Source organism: Heterodontus francisci, chromosome 20, assembly GCF_036365525.1.
Source record: "Heterodontus francisci isolate sHetFra1 chromosome 20, sHetFra1.hap1, whole genome shotgun sequence".
Lineage (NCBI taxonomy): Eukaryota > Metazoa > Chordata > Chondrichthyes > Heterodontiformes > Heterodontidae > Heterodontus > Heterodontus francisci.
Window position 1 is genome coordinate 90,474,662 of NC_090390.1, and position 18,635 is coordinate 90,493,296.

The 18,635-nt window shown below is 50.6% G+C and overlaps 1 protein-coding gene across 1 annotated transcript in view; it reads right to left on the bottom strand.

Moving 5' to 3' along the window:
- The window catches only part of nt5c2a (5'-nucleotidase, cytosolic IIa), a 142,876-nt gene extending 138,147 nt beyond the window's left edge, over positions 1–4,729 (bottom strand). The window contains exon 1 of the mRNA XM_068053223.1: positions 4,656–4,729. The gene's annotated coding sequence lies outside the window, so the exon portion shown is untranslated. The remainder of the gene's footprint in view (positions 1–4,655) is intronic.
- Positions 4,730–18,635: the final 13,906 nt, after the last annotated feature.

Below are 18,635 nucleotides of genomic sequence, written 5' to 3' on the forward strand. Positions count from 1 at the left end.
TAGGTTCACGGACTCCCAGGCCACCTGTACTTTCTGCGGCCTGGACGAGTCCGTGTTCCACATTTATATGGAGTGTGCGAGGTTGCAGCCCCTATTTGAGTATCTGAAGAGGCTGCTCCTCAAATTCTGGCTGCACTCCAGTCCCACGCTCCTGATCTTTGGGCACCCGGTGCGGAGGGGCTTGGGCCGGGAGGAGGATCTCCTCGTCGGTCTGCTCCTGGGCCTGGCCAAGGTGGCAATTCACAGGTCCAGGTTGCGGGCCGTCGGGGGGTCCGTCCTCCCCGATTGCCTGCCCCTCTTCCGCGGTTACGTTCGCGCCCGGGTGTCCCTGGAAAAGGAGCATGCGGTGTCCGCCGGTACGCTTGAGGCCTTCCGCGACCGGTGGGCACCGCAGGGACTGGAGTGCATTGTCGACGCCGAGAATGGCATTTTAATTTGAGTTTTTTGTTTATTTATCTGGTTTTAATAAAGTTATTTAAAAAATATAAGTGTGTATATAAAGGGGGCCTGAGGAATAAAGGTCCCCTCGACATAAAAAATATATAAAGAGGGCCTGAGGAATAAAGGCCCCCTCGAAAAAAAGAAAAAAAAAAAAAAATGGGGTTAGATACAGAGTAAAGCTCCCTCTACACTGTCCCACCGAACACTCCCAGGACAGGTACTGTGCAGATTAGATACATTGGGACTGCATGCTCTCGCACACCAGAAAGTTCACACAAAAACAAGGACCACAAAAGCTGCTTTTCTTTTGTATTTTCTACAATAGAAAATAACAGCACTCTGAAAGGCAAAATAAAAGTTGCATTCTGGAGGGATGAAATGTTCCAGAAATCAGCTGCAAACCCAGATGCTTTGTCAGAGGATTAACTGTAGGGGTCCCAGAATGTCAACCATAACATAGATTGCTTTACATTGACATGGAAACATGGGTAAAAAAAATGGAACAACTGATGACTGATTGGTTTCCAGTTATCTGGGCAGCAGTAACGGGTTATAACTAGTGAGTGCCCCAATTAGAGGGGAGAAGCCTGCGGCTGATCATTATCCAATGGCACATGCTGGAATATGAGTGACGTGCGAAGACAAGATTGGACTCAGCTATTGTTCCAGCCTCATGGCTGAATAGCTTGTTGACGCTCACTGTCTAGACTAGATGTAATGGCTGGCTACTTCGACCAGATACCCCGGGGATGCCTGTTGTGCATAAAACTCATATTTCCGTATTAGATAGCACCTTCAGGAGGCAGGGAGCTTAGAGGAAACTCAAAGGACAAAAATACGTTCTAAAAATAGAAAACTAAAAAGAGAAAAGCATTGCTACGAATACAAAATCTGGGTCATGAAATTCCACTCCTCAAACCACAAGGACATTGGCAGTAATCTCAATGACAAAGGAAATATGAAACTGTCAGGCACATCTGACTGAGGTGGCACAAGTTTCATCTCCACTAACTGCCCCTCAGCTTCCTGTGCATCGGAGTCCCTTTTTGCTCAGACTGTGGAGGAGAGATGTAGACCAGCCTGTTGACAATCTATCACCCTTCTTACACTATTGCGAGAAAGTTAGAAATCGCCCCTCAAAGTCAAGAGCAGACCATTTTCACTCTACAGCAGGCTGGCCAGCTGAGGTCAACTGCTCACTGTCGGGCAAGAATTGCATCAGGGCGCTATGTGCAGGGCGAAGAGCTCAGGGGGAAGGGGTAGAGCTCAGGGCGAGGGGGGGCAAGGTGCCAGCAATGATCCCCAATTAACAGAAATTAAAATATTGCTATAAGTACAGTAGTCTGAACACTTTTTGTTTATCAGGAGGGGGCCATCGCTGTCCTGGCTGTCCTATGAAAGTGGTGGTGGGCCACCTACTTGAACTGCTGGTAGTGGGTTTGATAGGCCACTTCAGAGAACAGTTAAGAGTCAACTGTGTTCCCACAGGACTGGAGTCAAATACAGGCCCAGACCAGTTAAGGACGGCACGTTTTCTTCCCTAAACAGCATTAGTGAACCCTGTTGGGTTTTTAAGGCAATCCGACAGCTTCATGATCTCTTTTACTGAGACCGGCTTTTAATCTCCATTTTAATTTTAAAACTGAATTTAAATTCTCAAACTGCCTTGGTGAGATCTGAACTTATTAGTCGAGACCCCTGGATCACTAATCCAGTAACACAACCACAAACCCCCTTTTAATGGTACTGAGAACAGAATGGCATCAACACTGCTCTGGACTCTTGCATCTTCCCACAATAGAACCAATCTAGCAAATAACCTACATTAGAACATGAGCACACAGTTTATGAACCCTCAATTAACAATGAAAAAATCTAATACACCCTATAATTATGTAAGATATGACACACTCTCTATGGCTCTTTCGTTACTGTCCTCGGATTGCTAATTATGCCATCTCATTATGAAGAAATGTTTATGTGCTCTAATGCAAATTCCTCTTTATACCTCTCCACTCCCTGTTGAGTGTGCTTTTTGTACACTTTCATTAACTGTTTCTACTGTACCTTGAACGAGCAGTGCATTTGCTGCAGTGTGAACTGATGCTCCATCACACTGTGCCAAAGTACACACACTCCTTATTGAACAGCTCGGTTAGAAATTCTGCAATGCAGATCTACAGCTGCTACTTGGAAAGAGGGAACTAGGGTGACTACCCTCTGGGAACAAAGCTACACTCAGTTACCCGAGATTAGAAACTCACTGCACGGGGAGTCACAGACCCAAACGTATGCTGCTGCTCTGTTACAATGCTCCTTGCAACAATTTCTCTGATCAAAAGCCAAGATCACATTAATGGCCTTGGACCCAGATTTCTAGAAAATTACTGGCCCTTGTATTAAAGTCTCTGATTCAGAGACTCAAGAAAAGTACAACCTGCTCATTGAGAATCAGGATTATCTTAAGTAATCATTTTCAACTGTAATTTTCGCCTCAGCTTCCATTTAATTTCTGACTCTCTCCAGAGCTGCTGATAGATGCTGGGGTACAGTTTCACAAGAGCCCACAGGTCTACAGTATCACACACATTTTTCATCTACAAACCCAGACACTGACCTGAACCATCCATGAGGGCATCACATCATGGATCCTGTTCTGAACCAACACCCCCACTCTAGTGCAAAGTCAATCTTTGTCCACACAGTGACTGCAAACACATTCACTGGATAGGATGCACTTTGCAGCATTCTCTGACTTGCAGAAATGCAAGTCCTTTGTCAGGAGCAGAAACCCTAGCTGATTTATAACTTCTCCCACTTCGCTGATGGTGCTGAGGCCAACTGCTTGCCCAGCTGAGATTAACACACACCTGGGATCAAACTCAGAGCCTTCCTTGGTTTGTATGTTTCAGTACCACACTGCAATTACAACTTGAGCCATCATGGGGCATTTTTACATTGATTCTCAAGTGTGGGCATCATTGGCAATGCTGGCATTTATTATCCATTGCTAGTTTCCCTTGAGGTGGTAAGAGGGCAGTTGAAAGTAGTTAACATGGGACTAGAATCATATACAGCCTAGACTGGTTAAGGACAGCAGCAATCCTTCCCTAAAAGACATCAGTGAAACTGGGGTTTTTATGGCAATTTGACAGCTTCATGGTTGCTGTTACTGAGTCAATCTTTTTCTTCCAACAGAATTCAAATTCTCAAACTGTCATGTTGAGATGGGAACTCAAATTCTCTGGATTACTAATCCAGTAATAGAGCTGCACCACCACCATTACTGTACACGTCAGCAATAGATTTAGAAGCTGAAACCTAAAACATACCCAAAGTAGTTCTTTCACCCGACCTGAATCCCAGCTGTGCATGAACTGAACCAGTGAGCCACTCTCAGATATTGTCTCCCAATCCTCGATTCGGGATCAGGGGTTGGAACAGATTCCGACTGCCCCAAAGTTTGTCACAATCTAAGCTGATATTACCTCTCTGCAGGGAAGTGAATACAAGCTCTGACAAAAGTTAAACTGAGAAGGGCACGGGCGTGATCGAGGTGCACGGGCGTGATCGAGGTGCACGGGCGTGATCGAGGTGCACGGGCGATTCATTCCCTCAGCTTTCCTTCAGTCCTACAATCAACAAGGTTGGCAACACAGACCCTTCCAATTCTTGGATCATCCTTGCTCCTTCCATGCTGCATGGAGTTGTGCCCAGGGACCTGTCCCCTTCACTCAGGCTTCTCCATAGGCAGACTGGAAGACAATGCAGTGACGCCTTTGGGTGCTCCAGGGGCCCCGGGCTGAAGCCAAGACACCTTGTGGGCACCACAGCAGCTTTTAGCACCGAGACTCTCACCGAGACAGCCCTGGCTCCCAGGCCTGAGTCACTGCAGAGGCCGGGATGGACTGACAGACAGTGGCGACGTGTAGCAAGCGGGACTTGGGCGAGCATCCAGCCCAGCCACCGAGGCCGCCAGGCAGAGCCGGGAGGACCGGCCTGGAGCTGGGCCCCGGGGCTGCGGTGTGACTGTGCCCCGAAAGCGGACAGGCCACAGCCTGAGACTCGGGTTCCCGCTGCAGCGCGATTCCTCTCCTCACCCCCGGTAACCCCGGTAACCGGACCCCGAGAATTTCCCGCCGTCCCCAAACCGCGCAGGAGCCAACTACAGACCCGTCACCCTGGCAACCGCCGGGACCCGGTGACCCGCTTACCCGAACACCCGCTCCCGCTGCGGAAAGCCAAGCGACTGAGGCCAAAGCGCAGGCGCGGACCCGTGACCCGCTCATCTGCATAGGATGGTGACATCACCAATAGCTTTAAAGAGACAGCCCCCCTTCCCTCACTCAAGGATTTAAAGAGACAGGCCCCCCTTCCCTCACTCAAAGATTTAAAGAGACAGCCCCCCTTCCCTCACTCAAGGATTTAAAGAGACAGCCCCCCTTCCCTCACTCAAAGATTTAAAGAGACAGCCCCCCTTCCCTCACTCAAAGATTTAAAGAGACAGCCCCCCTTCCCTCACTCAAGGATTTAAAGAGACAGGCCCCCCTTCCCTCACTCAAAGATTTAAAGAGACAGCCCCCCTTCCCTCACTCAAGGATTTAAAGAGACAGCCCCCCTTCCCTCACTCAAGGATTTAAAGAGACAGCCCCCCTTCCCTCACTCAAGGATTTAAAGAGACAGCCCCCCTTCCCTCACTCAAGGATTTATAGAGACAGCCCCCCTTCCCTCACTCAAGGATTTAAAGAGACAGGCCCCCCTTCGCTCACTCAAGGATTTAAAGAGACAGGCCCCCTTCCCTCACTCAAGGATTTAAAGAGACAGCCCCCCTTCCCTCACTCAAGGATTTAAAGAGACAGCCCCCCTTCCCTCATTCAAGGATTTAAAGAGACAGCCCCCCTTCCCTCACTCAAGGATTTAAAGAGACAGCCCCCCTTCCCTCACTCAAGGATTTAAAGAGACAGCCCCCCTTCCCTCACTCAAGGATTTAAAGAGACAGCCCCCCTTCCCTCACTCAAGGATTTAAAGAGACAGGCCCCCCCTTCCCTCACTCAATGATTTAAAGAGACAGGCCCCCTTCCCTCACTCAAGGATTTAAAGAGACAGCCCCCCTTCCCTCACTCAAGGATTTAAAGAGACAGGCCCCCTTCCCTCACTCAAGGATTTAAAGAGACAGCCCCCCTTCCCTCACTCAAGGATTTAAAGAGACAGGCCCCCTTCCCTCACTCAAGGATTTAAAGAGACAGCCCCCCTTCCCTCACTCAAGGATTTATAGAGACAGCCCCCCTTCCCTCACTCAAGGATTTAAAGAGACAGCCCCCCTTCCCTCACTCAAGGATTTAAAGAGACAGCCCCCTTCCCTCACTCAAGGATTTATAGAGACAGCCCCCCTTCCCTCACTCAAGGATTTAAAGAGACAGGCCCCCTTCCCTCACTCAAGGATTTAAAGAGACAGCCCCCCTTCCCTCACTCAAGGATTTAAAGAGACAGCCCCCCTTCCCTCACTCAAGGATTTAAAGAGACAGGCCCCCTTCCCTCACAAGGATTTAAAGAGACAGCCCCCCTTCCCTCACTCAAGGATTTAAAGAGACAGCCCCCCTTCCCTCACTCAAGGATTTAAAGAGACAGGCCCCCTTCCCTCACTCAAGGATTTAAAGAGACAGCCCCCCTTCCCTCACTCAAGGATTTATAGAGACAGCCCCCCTTCCCTCACTCAAGGATTTAAAGAGACAGCCCCCCTTCCCTCACTCAAGGATTTAAAGAGACAGCCCCCTTCCCTCACTCAAGGATTTATAGAGACAGCCCCCCTTCCCTCACTCAAGGATTTAAAGAGACAGCCCCCCTTCCCTCACTCAAGGATTTATAGAGACAGCCCCCCGTCCCTCACTCAAGGATTTAAAGAGACAGCCCCCCTTCCCTCACTCAAGGATTTAAAGAGACAGCCCCCTTCGCTCACTCAAGGATTTAAAGAGACAGCCCCCCTTCCCTCACTCAAGGATTTAAAGAGACAGCCCCCCTTCCCTCACTCAAGGATTTAAAGAGACAGCCCCCTTCGCTCACTCAAGGATTTAAAGAGACAGCCCCCCTTCCCTGACTCAAGGATTTGAAGAGACAGCCCCACTTCCCTCACTCAAGGATTTAAAGAGACAGCCCCCTTCGCTCACTCAAGGATTTAAAGAGACAGGCCCCCTTCCCTCACTCAAGGATTTAAAGAGACAGCCCCCTTCGCTCACTCAAGGATTTAAAGAGACAGCCCCCCTTCCCTCACTCAAGGATTTAAAGAGACAGCCCCCTTCGCTCACTCAAGGATTTAAAGAGACAGCCCCCCTTACCTCACTCAAGGATTTAAAGAGACAGCCCACCTTCCCTCACTCAAGGATTTAAAGAGACAGCCCCCCTTCCCTCACTCAAGGATTTAAAGAGACAGCCCCCCTTCCCTCACTCAAGGATTTAAAGAGACAGCCCCCTTCGCTCACTCAAGGATTTAAAGAGACAGCCCCCCTTCCCTCACTCAAGGATTTAAAGAGACAGCCCCCTTTGCTCACTCAAGGATTTAAAGAGACAGCCCCGCTTCCCTCACTCAAGGATTTAAAGAGACAGCCCACCTTCCCTCACTCAAGGATTTAAAGAGACAGCCCCCCTTCCCTCACTCAAGGATTTAAAGAGACAGCCCCCCTTCCCTCACTCAAGGATTTAAAGAGACAGCCCACCTTCCCTCACTCAAGGATTTAAAGAGACAGCCCCCCTTCCCTCACTCAAGGATTTAAAGAGACAGCCCCCTTCGCTCACTCAAGGATTTAAAGAGACAGCCCCCCTTCCCTCACTCAAGGATTTAAAGAGACAGCCCCACTTCCCTCACTCAAGGATTTAAAGAGACAGCCCCCTTCGCTCACTCAAGGATTTAAAGAGACAGCCCCCCTTCCCTCACTCAAGGATTTAAAGAGACAGCCCCCCTTCCCTCACTCAAGGATTTAAAGAGACAGCCCACCTTCCCTCACTCAAGGATTTAAAGAGACAGCCCCCCTTCCCTCACTCAAGGATTTAAAGAGACAGCCCCCTTCGCTCACTCAAGGATTTAAAGAGACAGCCCCCCTTCCCTCACTCAAGGATTTAAAGAGACAGCCCCCCTTCCCTCACTCAAGGATTTAAAGAGACAGCCCCCCTTCCCTCACTCAAGGATTTAAAGAGACAGCCCCCCTTCCCTCACTCAAGGATTTAAAGAGACAGCCCCCCTTCCCTCACTCAAGGATTTAAAGAGACAGCCCCCCTTCCCTCACTGAAGGATTTAAAGAGACAGCCCCCCTTCCCTCACTCAAGGATTTAAAGAGACAGCCCCCCTTCCCTCACTCAAGGATTTAAAGAGACAGGCCCCCCTTCCCTCACTCAACGATTTAAAGAGACAGCCCCCCTTCCCTCACTCAAGGATTTAAAGAGACAGGCCCCCCTTCCCTCACTCAAGGATTTAAAGAGACAGCCCCCCTTCCCTCACTCAAGGATTTAAAGAGACAGCCCCCCTTCCCTCACTCAAGGATTTAAAGAGACAGCCCCCCTTCCCTCACTCAAGGATTTAAAGAGACAGCCCCCCTTCCCTCACTCAAGGATTTAAAGAGACAGCCCCCCTTCCCTCACTCAAGGATTTAAAGAGACAGCCCCCCTTCCCTCACTCAAGGATTTAAAGAGACAGCCCCCCTTCCCTCACTCAAGGATTTAAAGAGACAGCCCCCCTTCCCTCACTCAAGGATTTAAAGAGACAGCCCCCCTTCCCTCACTCAAGGATTTAAAGAGACAGCCCCCCTTCCCTCACTGAAGGATTTAAAGAGACAGCCCCCCTTCCCTCACTCAAGGATTTAAAGAGACAGCCCCCCTTCCCTCACTCAACGATTTAAAGAGACAGGCCCCCCTTCCCTCACTCAACGATTTAAAGAGACAGCCCCCCTTCCCTCACTCAAGGATTTAAAGAGACAGGCCCCCCTTCCCTCACTCAAGGATTTAAAGAGACAGCCCCCCTTCCCTCACTCAAGGATTTAAAGAGACAGGCCCCCCTTCCCTCACACAAGGATTTAAAGAGACAGCCCCCCTTCCCTCACTCAAGGATTTAAAGAGACAGCCCCCTTCCCTCACTCAAGGATTTAAAGAGACAGCCCCCCTTCCCTCACTCAAGGATTTAAAGAGACAGCCCCCCTTCCCTCACTCAAGGATTTAAAGAGACAGCCCCCCCTTCCCTCACTCAAGGATTTAAAGAGACAGCCCCCTTCCCTCACTCAAGGATTTAAAGAGACAGCCCCCCTTCCCTCACTCAAGGATTTAAAGAGACAGCCCCCCTTCCCTCACTCAAGGATTTAAAGAGACAGCCCCCCTTCCCTAACTCAAGGATTTAAAGAGACAGCCCCCCTTCCCTCACTCAAGGATTTAAAGAGACAGCCCCCCTTCCCGCATTCAAGGATTTAAAGAGACAGCCCCCCTTCCCTCACTCAAGGATTTAAAGAGACAGCCCCCCTTCCCTCACTCAAGGATTTAAAGAGACAGCCCCCCTTCCCTCACTCAAGGATTTAAAGAGACAGCCCACCTTCCCTCACTCAAGGATTTAAAGAGACAGCCCCCCTTCCCTCACTCAAGGATTTAAAGAGACAGCCTCCCTTCCCTCACTCAAGGATTTAAAGAGACAGCCCCCTTCCCTCACTCAAGGATTTAAAGAGACAGCCCCCCTTCCCTCACTCAAGGATTTAAAGAGACAGCCCCCCTTCCCTCACTCAAGGATTTAAAGAGACAGCCCCCCTTCCCTCACTCAAGGATTTAAAGAGACAGGCCCCCCTTCCCTCACTCAAGGATTTAAAGAGACAGCCCCCCTTCCCTCACTCAAGGATTTAAAGAGACAGGCCCCCCTTCCCTCACTCAAGGATTTAAAGAGACAGCCCCCCTTCCCTCACTCAAGGATTTAAAGAGACAGCCCCCTTTCCTCACTCAAGGATTTAAAGAGACAGCCCCCCTTCCCTCACTCAAGGATTTAAAGAGACAGCCCCCCTTCCCTCACTCAAGGATTTAAAGAGACAGCCCCCTTCCCTCACTCAAGGATTTAAAGAGACAGCCCCCCTTCCCTCACTCAAGGATTTAAAGAAACAGCCCCCCTTCCCTCACTCAAGGATTTAAAGACTGGCCCCCTTCGCTCACTCAAGGATTTAAAGAGACAGCCCCACTTCCCTCACTCAAGGATTTAAAGAGACAGCCCCCCTTCCCTCACTCAAGGATTTAAAGAGACAGGCCCCCTTCGCTCACTCAAGGATTTAAAGAGACAGGCCCCCTTCCCTCACTCAAGGATTTAAAGAGACAGCCCCCCTTCCCTCACTCAAGGATTTAAAGAGACAGGCCCCCCTTCCCTCACTCAAGGATTTAGCGAGACAGCCCCCCTTCCCTCACTCAAGGATTTAAAGAGACAGCCCCCCTTCCCTCACTCAAGGATTTAAAGAGACAGCCCCCCTTCCCTCACTCAAGGATTTAAAGAGACAGGCCCCCTTCGCTCACTCAAGGATTTAAAGAGACAGGCACCCCTCCCTCACTCAAGGATTATAGAGACAGCCCCCCCCGCCCCTTCCTTCACTCAATGATTTAAAGAGACAGCCCCCTTCCCTCACTCAAGGATTTAAAGAGACAGCCCCCCTTCCCTCACTCAAGGATTTAAAGAGACAGGCCCCCTTCGCTCACTCAAGGATTTAAAGAGACAGCCCCCCTTCCCTCACTCAAGGATTTAAAGAGACAGGCCCCCTTCGCTCACTCAAGGATTTAAAGAGACAGGCCCCCTTCCCTCACTCAAGGATTTAAAGAGACAGCCCCCCTTCCCTCACTCAAGGATTTAAAGAGACAGGCCCCCCTTCCCTCACTCAAGGATTTAGCGAGACAGCCCCCCTTCCCTCACTCAAGGATTTAAAGAGACAGCCCCCTTCCCTCACTCAAGGATTTAAAGAGACAGCTCCCCTTCCCTCTCTCAAGGATTTAAAGAGACAGCCCCCCTTCCCTCACTCAAGGATTTAAAGAGACAGGCCCCCTTCGCTCACTCAAGGATTTAAAGAGACAGGCTCCCTTCCCTCACTCAAGGATTATAGAGACAGCCCCCCCGCCCCTTCCTTCACTCAATGATTTAAATAGACAGCCCCCCTTCCCTCACACAAGGATTTAAAGAGACAGCCCCCCTTCCCTCACTCAAGGATTTAAAGAGACAGGCCCCCTTCCCTCACTCAAGGATTTAAAGACAGCCCCCCTTCCCTCACTGAAGGATTTAAAGAGACAGCCCCCCCCTTCCTTCAGTCAAGGATTTAAAGAGACAGTCCCCCTTCCCTCACTCAAGGATGATAGTGGCAGGCCCCCCTTCCCTCACTCAAGGATTTAAAGAGACAGCCCCCTTCCCTCACTCAAGGATTTATTGAGACAGCCCTCCTTCCCTCACTCAAGGATTATAGAGACAGGCCCCCTTCCCTCACTCAAGGATTTAAAGAGACAGCCCCCCTTCCCTCACTCAAGGATTATAGAGACAGGCCCCCCTTCCCTCACTCAAGGATTATAGAGACATGCCCCCTTCCCTCACTCAAGGATTTAAAGAGACAGGCTCCCTTCCCTCACTCAAGGATTATAGAGACAGCCCCCCCCCCTTCCTTCACTCAATGATTTAAATGGACAGCCCCCCTTCCCGCACTCAAGGATTTAAAGAGACAGGCCCCCTTCCCTCACTCAAGGATTATAGAGGCAGCCCTCCCCCCTTCCTTCACTCAAGCATTTAAAGAGACGGGCCCCCTACCCTCACTGAAGGATTTAAAGAGACAGGCCCCCCTTCCCTCACTCAAGGATTTAAAGAGACAGCCCCCCTTCCCTCACTCAAAGATTTAAAGAGACAGCCCCCCTTCCCTCACTCAAGGATTATAGAGACTGGCCCCCCTTCCCTTCATTCAAGGATTTAAAGAGACAGCACCCCTTCCCTCATTCAAGGATTATAGAGACAGGCTCCCCTTCCCTCACTCAAGGATTTAAAGAGACAGCCCCCCTTCCCTCACTCAAGGATTATAGAGACAGCCCCCCTTCCCTCACTCAAGGATTTAAAGAGACAGCCCCCTTCCCTCACTCAAGGATTTAAAGAGACAGGCCCCCTTCGCTCACTCAAGGATTTAAAGAGACAGGCTCCCTTCCCTCACTCAAGGATTATAGAGACAGCCCCCCCGCCCCTTCCTTCACTCAATGATTTAAATAGACAGCCCCCCTTCCCTCACACAAGGATTTAAAGAGACAGGCCCCCCTTCCCTCACTCAAGGATTTAAAGAGACAACCCCCCTTCCCTCACTCAAGGATCATAGAGACAGGCCCCCTTCCCTCACTCAAGGATTTAAAGAGAGACAGGCCCCCCTTCCCTCACTCAAGGATTTAAAGAGACAGCCCCCCTTCCCTCACTCAAGGATTTAAAGAGACAGGCCCCCTTCCCTCACTCAAGGATTTAAAGAGACAGCCCCCCTTCCCTCACTCAAGGATTATTGAGACAAGCCCCCCTTCCCTCACTCAAGGATTTAAAGATACAGCCCCCCTTCCCTCACTCAAGGATTATAGAGACAGGCCCCCCTTCCCTCACTCAAAGATTATAGAGACAGGCCCCCTTCCCTCACTCAAGGATTTAAAGAGACAGCCCCCCTTCCCTCACTCAAGGATTTAAAGAGACAGCCCCCTTCCCTCACTCAAGGATTTAAAGAGACAGCCCCCCTTCCCTCACTCAAGGATTTAAAGAGACAGCCCCCCTTCCCTCACTCAAGGATTTAAAGACTGGCCCCCTTCGCTCACTCAAGGATTTAAAGAGACAGCCCCACTTCCCTCACTCAAGGATTTAAAGAGACAGCCCCCCTTCCCTCACTCAAGGATTTAAAGAAACAGGCCCCCTTCGCTCACTCAAGGATTTAAAGAGACAGGCCCCCTTCCCTCACTCAAGGATTTAAAGAGACAGCCCCCCTTCCCTCACTCAAGGATTTAAAGAGACAGGCCCCCCTTCCCTCACTCAAGGATTTAGCGAGACAGCCCCCCTTCCCTCACTCAAGGATTTAAAGAGACAGGCCCCCTTCCCTCACTCAAGGATTTAAAGTGACAGCCCACCTTCCCTCACTCAAGGATTATTGAGACAGGCCCCCCTTCCCTCACTCAAGGATTTAAAGAGACAGCCCCCCTCCCCTCACTCAAGGATTTAAAGAGACAGCCCCCCTTCCCTCATTCAAGGATTTAAAGAGACAGCCCCCCCCCTTCCTTCAGTCAAGGATTTAAAGAGACAGTCCCCCTTCCCTCACTCAAGGATGATAGAGACAGCCCCCCTTCCCTCACTCAATGATTATAGAGACAGGCCCCCCCCCCCTTCCCTCACTCAAGGATTTAAAGAGACAGCCCCCCTTCCCTCACTCAAGGATTATAGAGACAGGCCCCCCTTCCCCTCATTCAAGGATTTAAAGAGACAGCCCCCCTTCCCTCACTCAAGGATTATAGAGACAGGCCCCCTTCCCTCACTCAAGGATTTAAAGAGACAGCCCCCCTTCCCTCACTCAAGGATTATAGAGACAGGCCCCCCTTCCCTCACTCAAGGATTATAGAGACATGCCCCCTTCCCTCACTCAAGGATTTAAAGAGACAGGCTCCCTTCCCTCACTCAAGGATTATAGAGACAGCCCCCCCCCCTTCCTTCACTCAATGATTTAAATGGACAGCCCCCCTTCCCTCACACAAGGATTTAAAGAGACAGGCCCCCTTCCCTCACTCAAGGATTATAGAGGCAGCCCTCCCCCCTTCCTTCACTCAAGCATTTAAAGAGACGGGCCCCCTACCCTCACTGAAGGATTTAAAGAGACAGGCCCCCCTTCCCTCACTCAAGGATTTAAAGAGACAGCCCCCCTTCCCTCACTCAAGGATTTAAAGAGACAGCCCCCCTTCCCTCACTCAAGGATTATAGAGACTGGCCCCCCTTCCCTTCATTCAAGGATTTAAAGAGACAGCCCCCCTTCCCTCATTCAAGGATTATAGAGACAGGCTCCCCTTCCCTCACTCAAGGATTTAAAGAGACAGCCCCCCTTCCCTCACTCAAGGATTATAGAGACAGCCCCCCTTCCCTCACTCAAGGATTTAAAGAGACAGCCCCCTTCCCTCACTCAAGGATTTAAAGAGACAGGCCCCCTTCGCTCACTCAAGGATTTAAAGAGACAGGCTCCCTTCCCTCACTCAAGGATTATAGAGACAGCCCCCCCGCCCCTTCCTTCACTCAATGATTTAAATAGACAGCCCCCCTTCCCTCACACAAGGATTTAAAGAGACAGGCCCCCCTTCCCTCACTCAAGGATTTAAAGAGACAACCCCCCTTCCCTCACTCAAGGATCATAGAGACAGGCCCCCTTCCCTCACTCAAGGATTTAAAGAGAGACAGGCCCCCCTTCCCTCACTCAAGGATTTAAAGAGACAACCCCCCTTCCCTCACTCAAGGATCATAGAGACAGGCCCCCTTCCCTCACTCAAGGATTTAAAGAGAGACAGGCCCCCCTTCCCTCACTCAAGGATTTAAAGAGACAGCCCCCCTTCCCTCACTCAAGGATTTAAAGAGACAGGCCCCCTTCCCTCACTCAAGGATTTAAAGAGACAGCCCCCCTTCCCTCACTCAAGGATTATTGAGACAAGCCCCCCTTCCCTCACTCAAGGATTTAAAGATACAGCCCCCCTTCCCTCACTCAAGGATTATAGAGACAGGCCCCCCTTCCCTCACTCAAAGATTATAGAGACAGGCCCCCTTCCCTCACTCAAGGATTTAAAGAGACAGCCCCCCTTCCCTCACTCAAGGATTTAAAGAGACAGCCCCCTTCCCTCACTCAAGGATTTAAAGAGACAGCCCCCCTTCCCTCACTCAAGGATTTAAAGAGACAGCCCCCCCTTCCCTCACTCAAGGATTTAAAGACTGGCCCCCTTCGCTCACTCAAGGATTTAAAGAGACAGCCCCACTTCCCTCACTCAAGGATTTAAAGAGACAGCCCCCCTTCCCTCACTCAAGGATTTAAAGAGACAGGCCCCCTTCGCTCACTCAAGGATTTAAAGAGACAGGCCCCCTTCCCTCACTCAAGGATTTAAAGAGACAGCCCCCCTTCCCTCACTCAAGGATTTAAAGAGACAGGCCCCCCTTCCCTCACTCAAGGATTTAGCGAGACAGCCCCCCTTCCCTCACTCAAGGATTTAAAGAGACAGGCCCCCTTCCCTCACTCAAGGATTTAAAGTGACAGCCCACCTTCCCTCACTCAAGGATTATTGAGACAGGCCCCCCTTCCCTCACTCAAGGATTTAAAGAGACAGCCCCCCTCCCCTCACTCAAGGATTTAAAGAGACAGCCCCCCTTCCCTCATTCAAGGATTACAGAGACAGGCTCCCCTTCCCTCACTCAAGGATTTAAAGAGACAGCCCCCCTTCCCTCACTCAAGGATTATAGAGACAGCCCCCCTTCCCTCACTCAAGGATTTAAAGAGACAGCCCCCCTTCCCTCATTCAAGGATTTAAAGAGACAGGCCCCCTTCGCTCACTCAGGGATTTAAAGAGACAGGCCCCCTTCTCTCACTCAAGGATTTAAAGAGACAGCCCCCCTTCCCTCACTCAAGGATTTAAAGAGACAGGCCCCCCTTCCCTCACTCAAGGATTTAAAGAGACAGCCCCCCTTCCCTCACTCAAGGATTTAAAGAGACAGCCCCCCTTCCCTCACTCAAGGATTTAAAGAGACAGCCCCCCTTCCCTCACTCAAGGATTTAAAGAGACAGCCCCCCTTCCCTCACTCAAGGATTTAAAGAGACAGCCCCCCTTCCCTCACTCAAGGATTTAAAGAGACAGCCCCCCTTCCCTCACTCAAGGATTTAAAGAGACAGCCCCCCTTCCCTCACTCAAGGATTTAAAGACAGGCCCCCTTCGCTCACTCAAGGATTTAAAGAGACAGCCCCACTTCCCTCACTCAAGGATTTAAAGAGACAGCCCCCCTTCCCTCACTCAAGGATTTAAAGAGACAGGCCCCCTTCCCTCACTCAAGGATTTAAAGAGACAGGCCCCCTTCGCTCACTCAAGGATTTAAAGAGACAGGCTCCCTTCCCTCACTCAAGGATTATAGAGACAGCCCCCCCGCCCCTTCCTTCACTCAATGATTTAAATAGACAGCCCCCCTTCCCTCACACAAGGATTTAAAGAGACAGCCCCCCTTCCCTCACTCAAGGATTTAAAGAGACAGGCCCCCTTCCCTCACTCAAGGATTTAAAGACAGCCCCCCTTCCCTCACTCAAGGATTTAAAGAGACAGCCCCCCCCCCTTCCTTCAGTCAAGGATTTAAAGAGACAGTCCCCCTTCCCTCACTCAAGGATGATAGAGACAGCCCCCCTTCCCTCACTCAATGATTATAGAGACAGGCCCCCCCCCCCTTCCCTCACTCAAGGATTTAAAGAGACAGCCCCCCTTCCCTCACTCAAGGATTATAGAGCCAGGCCCCCCTTCCCCTCATTCAAGGATTTAAAGAGACAGCCCCCCTTCCCTCACTCAAGGATTATAGAGACAGGCCCCCTTCCCTCACTCAAGCATTTAAAGAGACAGCCCCCCTTCCCTCACTCAAGGATTATAGAGACAGGCCCCCCTTCCCTCACTCAAGGATTATAGAGACATGCCCCCTTCCCTCACTCAAGGATTTAAAGAGACAGGCTCCCCTTCCCTCACTCAAGGATTATAGAGACAGCCCCCCCCTTCCTTCACTCAATGATTTAAATGGACAGCCCCCCTTCCCTCACTCAAGGATTTAAAGAGACAGGCCCCCTTCCCTCACTCAAGGATTATAGAGGCAGCCCTCCCCCCTTCCTTCACTCAAGCATTTAAAGAGACGGGCCCCCTACCCTCACTGAAGGATTTAAAGAGACAGGCCCCCCTTCCCTCACTCAAGGATTTAAAGAGACAGCCCCCCTTCCCTCACTCAAGGATTTAAAGAGACAGCCCCCCTTCCCTCACTCAAGGATGATAGAGACTGGCCCCCCTTCCCTTCATTCAAGGATTTAAAGAGACAGCCCCCCTTCCCTCATTCAAGGATTATAGAGACAGGCTCCCCTTCCCTCACTCAAGGATTTAAAGAGACAGCCCCCCTTCCCTCACTCAAGGATTATAGAGACAGCCCCCCTTCCCTCACTCAAGGATTTAAAGAGACAGCCCCCTTCCCTCACTCAAGAATTTAAAGAGACAGGCCCCCTTCGCTCACTCAAGGATTTAAAGAGACAGGCTCCCTTCCCTCACTCAAGGATTATAGAGACAGCCCCCCCGCCCCTTCCTTCACTCAATGATTTAAATAGACAGCCCCCCTTCCCTCACACAAGGATTTAAAGAGACAGGCCCCCCTTCCCTCACTCAAGGATTTAAAGAGACAACCCCCCTTCCCTCACTCAAGGATCATAGAGACAGGCCCCCTTCCCTCACTCAAGGATTTAAAGAGAGACAGGCCCCCTTCCCTCACTCAAGGATTTAAAGAGAGACAGGCCCCCCTTCCCTCACTCAAGGATTTAAAGAGACAGCCCCCCTTCCCTCACTCAAGGATTTAAAGAGACAGGCCCCCCTTCCCTCACTCAAGGATTTAAAGAGACAACCCCCCTTCCCTCACTCAAGGATCATAGAGACAGGCCCCCTTCCCTCACTCAAGGATTTAAAGAGAGACAGGCCCCCCTTCCCTCACTCAAGGATTTAAAGAGACAGCCCCCCTTCCCTCACTCAAGGATTTAAAGAGACAGGCCCCCTTCCCTCACTCAAGGATTTAAAGAGACAGCCCCCCTTCCCTCACTCAAGGATTATTGAGACAAGCCCCCCTTCCCTCACTCAAGGATTTAAAGATACAGCCCCCCTTCCCTCACTCAAGGATTATAGAGACAGGCCCCCCTTCCCTCACTCAAAGATTATAGAGACAGGCCCCCTTCCCTCACTCAAGGATTTAAAGAGACAGGCCCCCTTCCCTCACTCAAGGATTTAAAGTGACAGCCCACCTTCCCTCACTCAAGGATTATTGAGACAGGCCCCCCTTCCCTCACTCAAGGATTTAAAGAGACAGCCCCCCTCCCCTCACTCAAGGATTTAAAGAGACAGCCCCCCTTCCCTCATTCAAGGATTACAGAGACAGGCTCCCCTTCCCTCACTCAAGGATTTAAAGAGACAGCCCCCCTTCCCTCACTCAAGGATTATAGAGACAGCCCCCCTTCCCTCACTCAAGGATTTAAAGAGACAGCCCCCCTTCCCTCATTCAAGGATTTAAAGAGACAGGCCCCCTTCGCTCACTCAAGGATTTAAAGAGACAGGCCCCCTTCTCTCACTCAAGGATTTAAAGAGACAGGCTCCCTTCCCTCACTCAAGGATTATAGAGACAGCCCCCCCCCGCCCCTTCCTTCACTCAATGATTTAAATAGACAGCCCCCCTTCCCTCACACAAGGATTTAAAGAGACAGCCCCCCTTCCCTCTCAAGGATTTAAAGAGACAGGCCCCCTTCGCTCACTCAAGGATTATAAAGACAGCACCCCCCCCCCCCCCACCTTCCTTCACTCAAGGATTTAAATAGACAGGCCCCCTTCCCTCATTCAAGGATTTAAAGAGACAGCCGCCCTTCCTTCACTCAATGATTTAAAGAGACAGCCCCCCTTTCCTTCACTCAAGGATTTAAATAGACAGCCCCCATTCCCTCACTCAAGGATTTAAAGAGACAGCCCCCCTTCCTTCACTCATGGATTTAAAGAGACAGCCCCCCTTCCCTCACTCAAGGATTTAAAGACTGCCCCCCTTCCCTCACTCAAGGATTTAAAGAGACAGCCCCCCCCCCCCTTCCTTCACTCATGGATTTAAAGAGACAGTCCCCCTTCCCTCACTCAAGGATGATAGAGACAGGCCCCCCTTCCCTCACTCAAGGATTTAAAGAGACAGCCCCCCTTCCCTCACTCAAGGATTTATTGAGACAGCCCTCCTTCCCTCACTCAAGGATTATAGAGACAGGCCCCCCCTTCCCTCACTCAAGGATTTAAAGAGACAGCCCCCCTTCCCTCACTCAAGGATTATAGAGACAGGCCCCCCTTCCCCTCATTCAAGGATTTAAAGAGACAGCCCCCCTTCCCTCACTCAAGGATTATTGAGACAGGCCCCCTTCCCTCACTCAAGGATTTAAAGA